Raw genomic sequence first — 16679 nt, forward strand, 5'->3', positions numbered from 1 at the left:
TTTAATTCAAACACAACACCCAATGCCGCAAGTGCGTCCGTGGCCCGGCACATACGTACACGTCCGCCATTCCGGCAGGCTTCATTTCACTTACAGGTGGCAAGGAAAACATTGTCTTTCATTCCCACACAAGAAAACGCTCCGTCCGCCATCGTTAAAAAATACATGTCCGCGATGTAAGACCTCGTCAGACCTCGTAAGACCTACAGGGCACAGTCAGGCGCATTCGCATTTACAATTGCCGACCCAGAACCATTGTCTTTCATTCCAACACTCCGCGAATTCCCCGCCACAACAACCCATGTCCGCGATTCCCCTACAAAGTCAAACGCCCACGTCACCACCACGCACCAAAAACATCACAGACAAACAACGCCAACGCAGACCAAACGTCGACGCCGCTCAGGGCAACCCACCAACGACGCAAGTGCGGCAGCGCGAACGGTAAGCTGGCGGGGCACCGCCGACAACATCATCGCACGGACGGCGCACCGTGCCAAGCCTCCCGTCGCACCCCGCAAGTCCAAACTCAAATCGAAGCCGAAAAGGGTTGCTTGCGGCAACGGGGCGACACACAAGGCCAACACGGGAGCACGTCCCACAACGCGCCCCACAGGTCACTCCCACAAAACACAATCCAAAAAGGCGCACCCCCAAAGGACTGCAAAACAGGGGACGGCGGCACGCCCGTCACGCCATACCTCCAAAAACATGCATCCCACAACGCGCCCCACGGGTCACTCTCAAAAACACAATCCAAAACAGCGCACCTCAACGGACTGAAAAACGGGACGGCGGCACGCCCGTCACGGCGGCACGCCCGTCACGCCATACCTCCAAAAACATGCATCCCACAACGCGTCCCACAGGTCACTCTCAAAAACACAATCTGAAAAAGTGCACCTCAACGGACTGAAAAACAGGGGACGGCGGCACGCCCGTCACGCCATACCTCCAAAAACAGGCATCCCACAACGCGTCCCACAGGTCACTCTCAAAAACACAATCCAAAAAAGCGCACCTCCACGAACTGAAAAACGGGACGGCGGCACGCCCGTCACGCCATACCTCCAAAAACAGGCATCCCACAACGCGCTCCACAGGTCACTCTCAAAAGCACAATCTAAAAAAGTCCACCTCAAAGGACTGAAAAACGGGACGGCGGCACGCCCGTCATGCCATACCTCCAAAAACATGCATCCCACAACGCGCCCCACAGGTTACTCTCAAAAACACAATCTGAAAAAGCCCACTTCAACAGACTGGAAAACGGGACGGCGGCACGCATGCCACGCCATACCTCCAAAAACATGCACCCCACAACGCGCCCCACGGGTCACTCTCAAAAACACAATCTGAAAAAGCGCACCCCAACGGACTGAAAAACGGGACGGCGGCACGCCCGTCACGCAACACCTCCAAAAACAGGCATCCCACAACGCGCCCCACAGGTCACTCTCAAAAACACAACCCAAAAAAGCGCGCCCCAACGGGCCGGCTCGATTTTTCGTCTTTACCCGAACTTCTGCCCTAACACTATCCGTTAACTTCATCCATGGTGCTAACCCTAACTTCTGCCCTAACCGTATCCGTTAGCTCGATTTGTGGTGCTAACCCTAAGTCCAGCCCTAACCGTATCCGTTAAGTCCATTTGCGGTGCTAACCCTAGCTCTTGCCCTAACCGTATCGGTTCACTTCATTTCTGGTGCTAACCCTAACCCTTGCCCTAACCGCATCCGTTCACTTCATCTATGGTGCTAACCCTAAGTCCTGCCCTAACCGTATCCGTTAAGTCCATTTGCGTTGCTAACCCTAGCTTCTGCCCTAACCGTATCCGTTCACTTCATTTCTGGTGCTAACCCTAACCCTTGCCCTAACCGCATCCGTTCACTTCATCTATGGTGCTAACCCTAAGTCCTGCCCTAACCGTATCCGTTAAGTCCATTTGCGGCGCTAACCCTAGCTCTTGCCCTAACCGCATCCGTTCACTTCATTTCTGGTGCTAACCCTAACCCTTGCCCTAACCGCATCCGTTCACTTCATCTATGGTGCTAACCCTAAGTCCTGCCCTAACCGTATCCGTTAAGTCCATTTGCGTTGCTAACCCTAGCTTCTGCCCTAACCGTATCCGTTAGCTCGATTTGTGGTGCTAACCCTAACCCTTGCCCTAACCGTATCCGTTCACTTCATCTATGGTGCTAACCCTAAGTCCTGCCCTAACCGTATCCGTTAAGTCCATTTGCGTTGCTAACCCTAAGTCTTGCCCTAACCGTATCCGTTAAGTCGATTGGTGGTGCTAACCCTAACTCTTGCCCTAACAGTATCCGTTCACTTCATTTCTGGTGCTAACCCTAACCCTTGCCCTAACCGCATCCGTTCACTTCAATTCTGGTGCTAACCCTAACTTCTGCCCTAACCGTATCCGTTCACTTCATTTCTGGTGCTAACCCTAACTTCTGCCCTAACCGTATCCGTTCACTTCATATCTGGTGCTAACCCTAGGTCTTGCCCTAACCGTATCCGTTCAATTCATCTATGGTGCTAACCCTAAGTCCTGCCCTAACACTATCCGTTAGCTCGATTTGTGGTGCTAACCCTAAGTCCAGCCCTAACCGTATCCGTTAAGTCCATTTGCGGTGCTAACCCTAGCTCTTGCCCTAACCGTATCCGTTCACTTCATTTCTGGTGCTAACCCTAACTTCTGCCCTAACCGTATCCGTTCACTTCATCTATGGTGCTAACCCTAGCTCTTGCCCTAACCGTATCCGTTCACTTCATCTACGGTGCTAACCCTAACAGTATCCGTTACCATCATTTCTGGTGCTAACCCTAACCCTTGCCCTAACCGCATCCGTTCACTTCATGTCTGGTGCTAACCCTAACTTCTGCCCTAACCGTATCCGTTCACTTCATCTATGGTGCTAACCCTAAGTCCTGCCCTAACCGTATCCGTTAAGTCCATTTGCGGTGCTAACCCTAAGTCCTGCCCTAACCGTATCCGTTAACTCGATTTCTGGTGCTAACCCTAACCCTTGCCCGAACCGTATCCGTTAACTCGATTTCTGGTGCTAACCCTAACCCTTGCCCTAACCGTATCCGTTCACTTGATTTCTGGTGCTAACCCTAACTTCTGCCCTAACAGTATCCGTTAAGTCCATTTGCGGTGCTAACCCTAACCCTTGCCCTAACCGCATCCGTTCACTTCATTTCTGGTGCTAACCCTAGCTCTTGCCCTAACCGTATCCGTTCACTTCATCGATGGTGCTAACCTAACTTCTGCCCTAACCGTATCCGTTAAGTCCATTTGCGGCGCTAACCCTAGCTCTTGCCCTAACCGTATCCGTTCACTTCATCCATGGTGCTAACCCTAACTTCTGCCCTAACCGTATCCGTTAAGTCCATTTGCGGCGCTAACCCTAGCTCTTGCCCTAACCGCATCCGTTCACTTCATCCATGGTGCTAACCCTAACTTCTGCCCTAACCGTATCCGTTAAGTCCATTTGCGGCGCTAACCCTAACTCTAGCCCTAACCGCATCCGTTCACTTCATCGATGGTGCTAACCCTAGGTCTTGCCCTAACCGTATCCGTTCACTTCATCTACGGTGCTAACCCTAACCCTTGCCCTAACCGTATCCGTTAAGTCGATTGGTGGTGCTAACCCTAACCCTAACCGTATCCGTTAGCTCGATTTCTAGTGCTAACCCTAACTTCTGCCCTAACAGTATCCGTTCACTTCATTTCTGGTGCTAACCCTAACCCTAACTCCTGCCCTAACCGTATCCGTTCACTCCATTTCTGGTGCTAACCCTAACTCTTGCCCTAACCGTATCCGTTCACTCCATTTGCGGTGCTAACCCTAACCCTAACCCTAACCCTTACCGTATCCTTTAACTTCATCTGTGGTGCTAACCCTAGCTTTTGCCCTAACCGTATCCGTTCACTCGATGTGCGTTCTTAACCCTAGCTCTTGCCCTAATCTTAACTTCGTTTAAGGTGCCAGCCCTAGCCAGCCCTGCCCCTTCCCTAACGCGCTCCGTTACCTCCATCCATTTGGGGGGACAAACAACATTCCACGCCCGATATGATGGACAACAAAAGACGGGACGGGCGGACATGCCACGGCGGTCCCACCTACCAGCCTCTCGGACACTTGAACGGAAAAAAAAAGAAAAAAAATTAAAGAGGTCTACAGCACCGGGAGTTCCCAGGCGGTCACCCATCCAAGTACTATCCCGGCCCGACAGGGATTAACTTCGCGGAGCAGACGAGAAGCGGTGCTTTACCAGTGGTGTGGTCACAGAAGACTTAAGGAAAAGTAGAAAGTATTTTGGAGACGTGCTCAAAAATGAAAGAAAAGAGTGCCAAACAAAATACAAAACAACGCGAGGCACACTATGCCAAACACCACGCGAAATAGGTTCCTACAACGTACAAATAACAATAAACAATACTAACACTGAAAACCAAAACGTTTCGACGGATGAAAAAAATGGGGACTACTTTATATCACCGACGGCCCAGGGATACATGACAGAATGTGTCATAAGTTTCCCCGACATTTAATGAAAAATAGATAAAAAAGTATAATATATACACAATGATGACCATTAAAGTGACATGTTATGACGCTTTCATTTCATTAGTCCCCAATGACCGTTTTCAGCACCGTGTCCTTCGTGCTATTTGATTCCGAGAGCAGCATCAAGGAAATGTATCACCCCTTAAGAGCAGACGAGAGTGTGCAGGAAAGCGCAAGGACGATTATCGCGCTCTCCTACAGCACTGGCGCTGTTTCCCCTACACAGAGGCAAGTGGTACACGTTTATTCATGGGAGTATGGATAGCTGTGGAAACCGAAAAGGTAAGAATACAGTGACTTGCTGGTGACAAATGCTGTGGTCATGTTGGATCTATACCGAGCCCATGTTGTATGTTGCATCTACAGGTAGGCATGTTCATGTGGTATGCCCTGCCTCCACTTTCCCTCCATCACTTTTCCCTTCCTGTTTCAGGAATTTTCAGAGATACCATATCATGATATACATCCCATGCCTTTAGCCAACAGCACACTTTCTTTTCAGCTTGTGTTTTATTCCTTTTCCACGTTAAATTTTACAATAATTATGGAGTATGAAATGATGTACGAGAGGACAAATACAAACTGTTCTTTCTCTGACTTGTCTGGTACAATAACTCAGAAGTCAGTGTACTCATGCCTGCTCTTATTGTTTACAAGGGGGATAAGTGTCAGAAATAAGCTTCAAATGGACATAATGTCATTTGACCTTCGCTTATAGCTACTGTGTTTGCACAGTACCAATTTCAGTCAGTGCCTTTGGGCTGTTCTGTATTTTACACATTGTGCAGGGGGTTGAGGTTGATGTGCTCTTGTGCGCTGGTTTGCTCAGCACCATGTGCAACATCAAGCATGTCACAATAATGCAACAAACCAAACCTGACCACTGAAAAATGCATATTATCATAATGATAGAATAATGCTTTAACCCTGGGACATACACACTTCAATAGAATGGAGCTCTGTGATGCCTCATGTTAAGGTGTAAATGTGTTTTGCTTATTTCATGTTGATCTTTCAACACTACTTTCTTGATAGACCATGTATTGCAGCAGTGTTTGTGAATGATAGGGGTACTTTTCCAGGCAAACCTGTATGAGGTGATGACTGCAAAATCACAATGTTCAGTATTATTTTACTATCAGCTGTGCACGAAATAAACCGAAAACCAATCCAGACATTCGTAGTACGGGTCATTTTCAAATGTTACCAGTCCCCAAAGGATGTAACCAGACACCCAGACATGGTGATTTTACTCATATGTATGCAACATGTATCTAAAGTTCTTGCCAGATGATTGGGCTGGCCCATTTAGACTGTCTGACAGAAATATTGTCCCTTTTGGGCGGTTGGACAGGCTTTTCTTCCATACCTGGCTATAAACAAATATTTGAGGAGCCACAGGCCACATGCAAATGCATGCTGACATGAATCAATTTGCCTTGCCACTTGTTAATGGTACATATGTTCAGTTTAGCTCATGATGTTGTGCTGCAATACTTGACTTGTACTTATGACTAATGGAAAAAATGATCTCATGTACAGCATGATGACTGCAGTATACAGTGTATCTGACCATGCAAATGATACGTGGTACACACACTGTGAAGGCAAATCTATCACCCTTCAATGCAGTTCATAGAACGACTTCAGTTCTGGCATGGTTGATATATTCCTAACAAAATGCTAAGTAACACACATTTTTGGTCTCATTACATTTTCATTTATTGGAAATGCAAATCATGGGATGTTGTAATCGGAAGCTAAAAGATATATATTCATGATGAAGAAAAGGAAAGGAAATGGGATTGAGCAATATTAGACTTGCAGATGATCAAAAGCATTTAATCATGAAAACAGTTGTGCAAAATGTGCTCCACTGATGGAGAAAAATGTGAACATTTAGTGTGAGGTTAGTTTTGGACAGTGGTGTGGTGTTCACTATCTGATAGGACCACCAGGAGCACAAATGCATGCTTCCAGAAGTCTTTGCATTGACGAAATGAGCCTTAAAAGTTGTTGTGGCTGAATCATGAATGTTCTGCCATTCTCTCTGTAACGCCTGTTCAAGGTCATCCAGAGTCTAGGGATTGACCATGTTCACAAGAAACACAACTTCACATAATACCCCAAGCATGTTCATGGGGATTAGAATGAAGTCCCCTTGCAGGTCTGTCCACAGCTGTGATGTTGGTGATCTTAACAACATCATTAACAACTTTTTCTCAGGCATTTGAACCAAGGACATGCATTTTTATCCACAAAAATGAAGTTAGAACAGGCTTGCTGTATCAGACCAATGATTTCCAATGATCAGGGTGCATGTTTGAAGAGTGGAGCTAATCCATGTCTCACATTTTGAATGTGTTTCCTCAGAGTGGTTGTGTACAGGTGATGTTGTCAATGTCAACAGATACATAAAATTGACATGAAATTTTATACAGGGTTGTTGAATAAGACAAATGATTACAGGTAGGTTTACACCAGTCAGGGTGCATGTGTGAAGAACGGAGCATGTTCACGTCATAGAGTTGTGTAATTTTACTCAGGGTGGTTGTGTTCCGGTGATGTTGTCAATATCAAACGATACACAAAACTGACATTCACAAAAGAATTGTTTGTTCTTTGAATATTTATCTTTAAGTAATATTTTGGCAAAAATGGCTTACCAGGTTGATAAAGATATTACAATGGAATTACTTGTTGCTTTATTTTTGGTGAAGAGTATACTTAACATTCGGATTCAGAGTTCTGAACTAGATATGTACTTGTGATTCCTGAATTTCCACCTCCTACATTAAAGACATTTGTATGTATAAATGTAATTACATCAATGTTCTCATACAGGATGTATTTCGAACATATGAATTATGCAAGATAGAAACTTTACAACTAATTCCACAGGTGTTTTAACGTGATGACGCAATTCTCCTTTTCAGTTGACCTGGTGAGACCGACAGAGTTTATGCATGAAGTGTAGAATGTGTGAGGTTTCATGCTGGTTAGATAAAAAGGTCTTTGCCTCCACCAACAATGCATGTACATTTTATGATCAAAATCTTGGGCCCAGTACACTAACTTCTGTACATAGTGACAGCTACAAAGGAGTGAAGGGAAATACAGCATCATAGATGAGGGCCAATGAGCTCCTGTATAGCCACTTGAACCATTCACTAGGATAACTCCCAATAGACAGACACCCAATTGACAGACAGTGGAATGACAGACACTAAACTAGAACATTAATTACAGGAACCACTATGGGTACAATGGACCAGTGTAACCTCTAGTGAGTAGAGTTGGGTGAACGTGAAACCGATTCATTACTGAGAAGTCTGAATGGCTGCAAACAGAACTTTCTTGTGATTAAAGGATAATCAATGTTCTGTTCTAAAAATATGTTTACTATTAATTACTATCAAATATAAAAACAAGTTTGTCACTAAGAAGTATTACTGGTTATATTTAGTGATACATATTTTGTTTACTGAAGAAAAATGAAGAACAAATTATCCAACTTAGAAAAGAACTCTCCCACTAACAGAATATGTACTAACACTTTGTTTAAGAGATATAGATCTGTACATATCGGAAAACACTAGGATTTTTAGTAAATGAGTAACCTGTATTGCCATATAAGAAAAGATTAATACCAGTCACTATTCTCATTTTAACAATACTTTCTAAACAGTCTAACAGTTTATGTCTTTGTGCCCAGTTACCACAAGCTGCTTGGGAAGTCTGTGTTCCCTATGAACCAGTCTGTAGTGTTTGAGCGTTTGAATCTAACATGGTGCTGGTGTGTTTCAGCACCCTTGCGTTATGCTTTTCTTCACAATGTTTCATTTCACTCAAACTCAGAGACTATTGAATAAGTTGCTTCACTTCAAGGCCTAAGATGTTGTTTAAAGTGCCCATGAAGAGCTCCCATACTTTTTGCTTGCAATAAACATACAAGTCTTGAGTATCTGAAGGCTGTATGCAATTGTCAGGAGTGCCTATTAGTGCAGAAATTCTGCTGAAAGTACTTCTTAAGAATTTGAGGTACATATCACAAAATATACATATTTTTACATAGCTGACATGAAACCATATGGCCAAAAACTTCCTGTGTGCGGGTTCAGTAGGTACTTGAAACAGATATGATTACAGTCATGTTACAAGATTGACTATAAATTTAGAACAGACACAAATGAGACTTGCAGAAGCTCAAAACAAACTGATTGATGTAATACAACAGAGCATATAGCATTTCAGCAGCCAAACTGTTGCAGATGTAATTGAAGGAAGTAGGACTGTGCTTCATTACAATACCATTATGGTGAGAATGTTATAGCCATTGGCATTGAAGAGGTTTGGGTTTATTTATGACACCAATCTTTAAATAATCAGTTCTGCATTACCTTTAATTTGTGAAGGATATGGAAAGGCAACAACTGACATGACAGATGATGTTTCCACAACTTTATTCAATTCTTCATAGATTACATTACATGAGTGTAAAATTCAGTTGAGCAACTAACTTGAGGCACTATAGCTCACCTTTACTGTGTGGTCAGAAATGTGCATGTGTGTGCATGCGTGCGTGTGTGTGCTTGTGTGTGTGTGTGTGTGTGTGTGTGTGTGTGTGTGTGTGCTGTTAATTCAACTTGTAAGTAATGGTTGCTTGGCCAGATAATACCATGATTGATATGGTAAACAGTCATCCGAGCCGTGAGATGAGAATGACACCCCAAGCAGCAATGTGTCGTCACCTCATACATTGAGCCGCATCTTAAGAGAAACACTGGAAGTTGGGAACCAATTCTAAACATACCAGCGGGGTTGTTCACATGCTACGCAAATATACAAGGTAAATAAAGTAGGGGATATTCTGTTTAGTGCTGAAAGTATGAACTGGACACCACACAAAATGACTGTAATACCCAACTTTACTCACGGTGGAAACTATATGTGTCACTTGGCAGCCTTATGAAGAAAGTTTGAAATGTCGTGGTTGTCAGATTTAACACATTTAAGGTGGTGTTACATAAATGAACAATCCGCACTGCATTTACTTGTATTTCACAAGCGTGTAAATATGGCCATTGTTTTCATGTGTTTTCTAGCATGCATGTGTAACATGAAAATTATGCTGTGATTGTCAGACATGCATTTCAATAGCTCTCAAATGTCATATGACCAGGGTTAGGTTTGTCATATATTTAGTGCTCATAAATGTAGTTGGTAATGAGTAAATAGAGTATTACAAGATTGACACTACTTCAACATGTATTTCAATGGTTTTGAATTACAACTGTGACATGTGGTTCATGAACATGTCTAACCATACCCTAAATGTACTGAGATCAGTAGAAACACATGGCGAAGTGATACCCATGATTGAGCATGACTATCAACGTGCAGGTCTTTCCTGACATGCTGTATGTTTAAAAGGTAAAAATATTAGGTGTATTGGCGAAAGCGATATGTATGGTAAATAGTGTGAATGTGCTGGTGTGTCAGAGGGATAGGGTGTGCGATGGTGTAGGCCAAGGGTGGGGTGGTGGCGGTGTGTTGGTGGTTGGTTACTGATAAGTCTTTCTGATCAGAGGGCAATATTGGTAATACTTTTTGTAATGGAAATTACATTACCATTAAAATAACCGACCTTCGGTACACTTCCTGTGTATGAGAAGCAAGTGCTAAATTACAACAAACACAGACAGATGTGTACACACAGACATGAACCAACAGGTCATTAATTTCAGCACACACTTGTACGCGTGTGTAAGTTATGCAACTGAACATTAGCCATACTTTCAAAACAGATGATTAGAATGTATTACTGATTCCCCGTGTATCTTAATGCTGTAAATATTTAAACCTGCACATACTTGGTATGACCTGTTTTTTATTCTGACGTTTTCTCAAATTTCAGTTACCTGACGGAATATACTGTACACATATTTAAATTCCACATTCTGGATAGTTTATATAAATTTTCTTGTGATTGCAATCAAGTCATAAAACTACACAGTTTCATTAATTATTGAAAGCTTACAACATGACAGCAGTTCTGTTGCTGATGAGTGTTCACTTTTCCTTCTTGCTGTCTTGAGTTGTTCTACGGTATATAATTATGATCATGATATTAACATCTCAATATCATGGAATATACTTTGTAGGCATTAATCTGTGAGAGAAAAGAACCTTATTGTGTGTGCTTGACTGTTATTGGGTGAAATTGTTAAATGCACCTTCCTACAGAATTTCCTGGGAATAGCAAATGAAAATTGTTAAATGTACCTTCCTACAGAATTTCTTGGGAATAGAAACTGTAAATTTTTAAATGTACCTTCCTACAGAATTTCTTGGGAATAGAAACTGTTAATTTTTAAATAAATGGAAACCTATAGTGGGTAAAGCTTTGGAAACAATTAGTGATTATAACAACAATTATTATTATATAGAAATGCAACCCTCCCATGTATTTCACTTGGATGAAGTCGAAGGCTATCTGCTTGCTGCTCAGGGCCAGGCACATCTCACTTGTAACTTGTCAAGATGATCTTGCTCCAAAATGTGCATATGAAATACAGTATGTTCAGCGGCATCATTGCATGAACTGTCAATAACTGTCTTCATCAAACTTATGGCTTTGACTCCTTGGTGTATCCATAGCATTACCCAGACTATATGCAGGGTGTCATGGAATATCTGCAGGGTGTCATGGAATATCTGCAGGGTGTCACGCAATACCTGCAGGGTGTCACGGAATATCTGCAGGGTGTCACGGAAAATGATACTGACAAAAAAATTCCTTGAAGGACTCCAAGCCAACAGCCAGACATAGTCAATTCCTGACACTTTCCTCGAGTGCCACATGGTTCTCAGTGCTCTTTGATAGGTACCTCATGATGTCCGGGATCAGATCATTAGAATACTTGGGTTCTCCATTGGGAGAATGGCCCTTCTGACACTGATAATAATGTAGAATGCTACAGTGATGAGGAGTGTGCATATCATATTGAAAGAAAGTGCTTCCTAAGACACCTCTCATTCAGTATCCTGTGTGTGTGTGTGAGTGTAAAGGGGGCAAGGACCCTGACCTCAAGATGAGTGAGTTGAGTTTTACGCCACACTCAGCAATATTACAGCTATATGGCGGCGGTCTGTAAATAATCGAGTCTGGACCAGACAATCCAGTGATCAACAACATGAGCATCAATCTGCGCAATTGGGAACCGATGACATGCGTCAACCAAGTCAGCGAGCCTGACCACCCGATCCCGTTAGTCGCCTCTTACGACAAGCTGAGTCGCCTTTTATGGCAAGCATGGGTTGCTGAAGGCCTATTCTACCCCGGGACCTTCACGGGTCGACCTCAAGATGAGCCTGACCAGCGGAACTGTAAATAATATTGTTCTGAACTTTCAGAGTTGGCAATACTGGTATTGTGTTTGATATGTGTTGTCAACTGAACCCCCCTTGCTGCATGATTCCTGTGATAATAGTACAGTAATACTAATTTCTAAGAGTAACAGTTGGGTGCTAAAGGGACACAACTCAGCAAGTTTGCTCTAAGGTTTAGTAGAAATATGATAAGGGTCCTTTCATATAATCAGTGAGCCAGATGAGCCAAGAGAGATAAGACGTAGTAATGAGACCTCTTACAAGCTTCTACCCATTTACATAGTTGAAGAAAGAATATACTGTGTAGAGAGGAATCTGATGTGACAGGTGACAGTTTAGGCTATTTACAATCAATGCTCCTTGACAGCGCAAGGGATTCATTGACAGTACATTACTAGTTAAGTTACAGACAGTTGCAGTGGTTTTGAAACAAGTTCCACTTACACAGCCTACTGAGATAGTATGGTGAGACAATGAACACTTTGGAAAGGTTGCGCCAAAGATGGGCAACTTCCACATACTTTACAATTTGAGGTCATATATTGGGAAGATGTTTGGTCATGGTGTACTGTCATTCCACAAGAGAGATAAGACATAGTAATGAGACCTCTAACAAGCTCCTCCCTCCAATACCTGTACTGTCATTCAACAAGAGAGATAAGACATAGTAATGAGACCTCTAACAAGCTTCTCCCTCCAATACCTGTACTGTCATTCCACAAGAGAGATAAGACATAGTAATGAGACCTCTAACAAGCTTCTCCCTCCAATACCTGTACTGTCATTCCACAAGAGAGATAAGACGTAGTAATGAGACCTCTAACAAGCTTCTCCCTCCAATACCTGTACTGTCATTCCACAAGAGAGATAAGACATAGTAATGAGACCTCTAACAAGCTTCTACCCCCAATACCTGTACTGTCATTCAACAAGAGAGATAAGACATAGTAATGAGACCTCTAACAAGCTTCTCCCTCCAATACCTGTACTGTCATTCCACAAGAGAGATAAGACATAGTAATGAGACCTCTAACAAGCTTCTACCCCCAATACCTGTACTGTCATTCCACAAGAGAGATAAGACATAGTAATGAGACCTCTAACAAGCTTCTCCCTCCAATACCTGTACTGTCATTCAACAAGAGAGATAAGACATAGTAATGAGACCTCTAACAAGCTTCTCCCTCCAATACCTGTACTGTCATTCAACAAGAGAGATAAGACATCGTAATGAGACCTCTAACAAGCTTCTCCCTCCAATACCTGTACTGTCATTCAACAAGAGAGATAAGACATAGTAATGAGACCTCTAACAAGCTCCTCCCTCCAATACCTGTACTGTCATTCAACAAGAGAGATAAGACATAGTAATGAGACCTCTAACAAGCTTCTCCCTCCAATACCTGTACTGTCATTCAACAAGAGAGATAAGACATAGTAATGAGACCTCTAACAAGCTTCTCCCTCCAATACCTGTACTGTCATTCAACAAGAGAGATAAGACATAGTAATGAGACCTCTAACAAGCTTCTCCCTCCAATACCTGTACTGTCATTCAACAAGAGAGATAAGACATAGTAATGAGACCTCTAACAAGCTTCTCCCTCCAATACCTGTACTGTCATTCAACAAGAGAGATAAGACATAGTAATGAGACCTCTAACAAGCTCCTCCCTCCAATACCTGTACTGTCATTCAACAAGAGAGATAAGACATAGTAATGAGACCTCTAACAAGCTTCTCCCTCCAATACCTGTACTGTCATTCCACAAGAGAGATAAGACATAGTAATGAGACCTCTAACAAGCTTCTCCCTCCAATACCTGTACTGTCATTCAACAAGAGAGATAAGACATAGTAATGAGACCTCTAACAAGCTTCTCCCTCCAATACCTGTACTGTCATTCAACAAGAGAGATAAGACATAGTAATGAGACCTCTAACAAGCTCCTCCCTCCAATACCTGTACTGTCATTCAACAAGAGAGATAAGACATAGTAATGAGACCTCTAACAAGCTTCTCCCTCCAATACCTGTACTGTCATTCAACAAGAGAGATAAGACATAGTAATGAGACCTCTAACAAGCTTCTCCCTCCAATACCTGTACTGTCATTCAACAAGAGAGATAAGACATAGTAATGAGACCTCTAACAAGCTTCTCCCTCCAATACCTGTACTGTCATTCAACAAGAGAGATAAGACATAGTAATGAGACCTCTAACAAGCTCCTCCCTCCAATACCTGTACTGTCATTCAACAAGAGAGATAAGACATAGTAATGAGACCTCTAACAAGCTTCTCCCTCCAATACCTGTACTGTCATTCAACAAGAGAGATAAGACATAGTAATGAGACCTCTAACAAGCTTCTCCCTCCAATACCTGTACTGTCATTCAACAAGAGAGATAAGACATAGTAATGAGACCTCTAACAAGCTTCTCCCTCCAATACCTGTACTGTCATTCAACAAGAGAGATAAGACATAGTAATGAGACCTCTAACAAGCTCCTCCCTCCAATACCTGTACTGTCATTCAACAAGAGAGATAAGACATAGTAATGAGACCTCTAACAAGCTCCTCCCTCCAATACCTGTACTGTCATTCAACAAGAGAGATAAGACATAGTAATGAGACCTCTAACAAGCTTCTCCCTCCAATACCTGTACTGTCATTCCACAAGAGAGATAAGACATAGTAATGAGACCTCTAACAAGCTTCTCCCTCCAATACCTGTACTGTCATTCAACAAGAGAGATAAGACATAGTAATGAGACCTCTAACAAGCTTCTCCCTCCAATACCTGTACTGTCATTCAACAAGAGAGATAAGACATAGTAATGAGACCTCTAACAAGCTCCTCCCTCCAATACCTGTACTGTCATTCAACAAGAGAGATAAGACATAGTAATGAGACCTCTAACAAGCTTCTACCCCCAATACCTGTACTGTCATTCCACAAGAGAGATAAGACATAGTAATGAGACCTCTAACAAGCTTCTCCCTCCAATACCTGTACTGTCATTCAACAAGAGAGATAAGACATAGTAATGAGACCTCTAACAAGCTTCTCCCTCCAATACCTGTACTGTCATTCAACAAGAGAGATAAGACATAGTAATGAGACCTCTAACAAGCTTCTCCCTCCAATACCTGTACTGTCATTCAACAAGAGAGATAAGACATAGTAATGAGACCTCTAACAAGCTTCTCCCTCCAATACCTGTACTGTCATTCAACAAGAGAGATAAGACATAGTAATGAGACCTCTAACAAGCTTCTACCCCCAATACCTGTACTGTCATTCAACAAGAGAGATAAGACATAGTAATGAGACCTCTAACAAGCTTCTACCCCCAATACCTGTACTGTCATTCAACAAGAGAGATAAGACATAGTAATGAGACCTCTAACAAGCTTCTCCCTCCAATACCTGTACTGTCATTCAACAAGAGAGATAAGACGTAGTAATGAGACCTCTAACAAGCTTCTCCCTCCAATACCTGTACTGTCATTCAACAAGAGAGATAAGACGTAGTAATGAGACCTCTAACAAGCTTCTACCCCCAATACCTGTACTGTCATTCAACAAGCTCCTCCCTCCAATACCTGTACTGTCATTCAACAAGAGAGATAAGACGTAGTAATGAGACCTCTAACAAGCTTCTACCCCCTATACCTGTACTGTCATTCAACAAGAGAGATAAGACGTAGTAATGAGACCTCTAACAAGCTTCTACCCATTTACATAGTTGAAGAAAGAAGTGTCTTCCACCCATGAAACCTCATCCCAAACTTTCTCAAACTCTCCACGATGCAACCAACTCAGCACAAGAAAACAGTATGCTAATAGATCCTTGCTAGAACCTTGATCAGTTAGTAAAGTCATGGACACGCTTCAATATACTGTGTAGGGAGGAATCTGATGTGACAGGTGACAGTTTAGGCTATTTACAATCAATGCTCCTTGACAGCGCAAGGGATTCTTTGACAGTACATTGCTAGTCAGACAAAATCTCATGACCCAACTATTCAGCTTGAAATGTTCAGATCAGAAGTTCTGTGGTTCAGATCCAAGCATGGTATTCGGAAATTTCATGGCCACTACACTGGAGCTCAATGAAAGGCTCAGCATGTTCACATGAAACTGGAGCAAAATAAGACTCAGTACCCAACTATACAACTTGGAACATGCCTTCTGTTAAGGAATGAATCAATAAAGTATTGGAAGGTAAGCACATAACCAAGCTGTGGTCTTCAGAAGCTTACTTATGAAGTAATGACGAGATTGATTTGGATGGAATTTGTGAATGGTTAAGCAAACATCCCCATATACTTGAAGTTGTGCAATGTATGAGTCATGAAACTGAAAGGAGAAACCCTCCTTCACAACCTATCATAATCTTTTGCACCACAAGAGGTGACACCGAGCAGACTTTTTGATGACCTATTTTGATTTGCAAATCTTGCTGGAGCTCAGATAGAGAAGACAATCGTTACCTTCCCCTAGCCTGTTTTCGTGACATAATACCTTTGTGCTTTGCCACAAACTATCACAAACTATGCAAAATACCTTCCTGCTGACTGTGCACAGATGACTCAACTCCAAAAAACATCACCAGAATTGCACAACCATTTATATAACAAAAGAAGTTCAGCTTATCAATATGAATGTTTTTGAATGAATTGCTGTTCCCCAAGCCACAG

The 16679-nt window shown here is 42.7% G+C and overlaps 1 pseudogene; it reads right to left on the reverse strand.

The window, feature by feature from the left end:
- Nucleotides 1-4184: 4184 nt before the first annotated feature.
- On the reverse strand, nt 4185-4303 carry LOC137270003 (5S ribosomal RNA; annotated as a pseudogene).
- Nucleotides 4304-16679: the final 12376 nt, after the last annotated feature.

Source organism: Haliotis asinina, unplaced genomic scaffold (genome assembly GCF_037392515.1).
Source record: "Haliotis asinina isolate JCU_RB_2024 unplaced genomic scaffold, JCU_Hal_asi_v2 scaffold_25, whole genome shotgun sequence".
NCBI lineage: Eukaryota > Metazoa > Mollusca > Gastropoda > Lepetellida > Haliotidae > Haliotis > Haliotis asinina.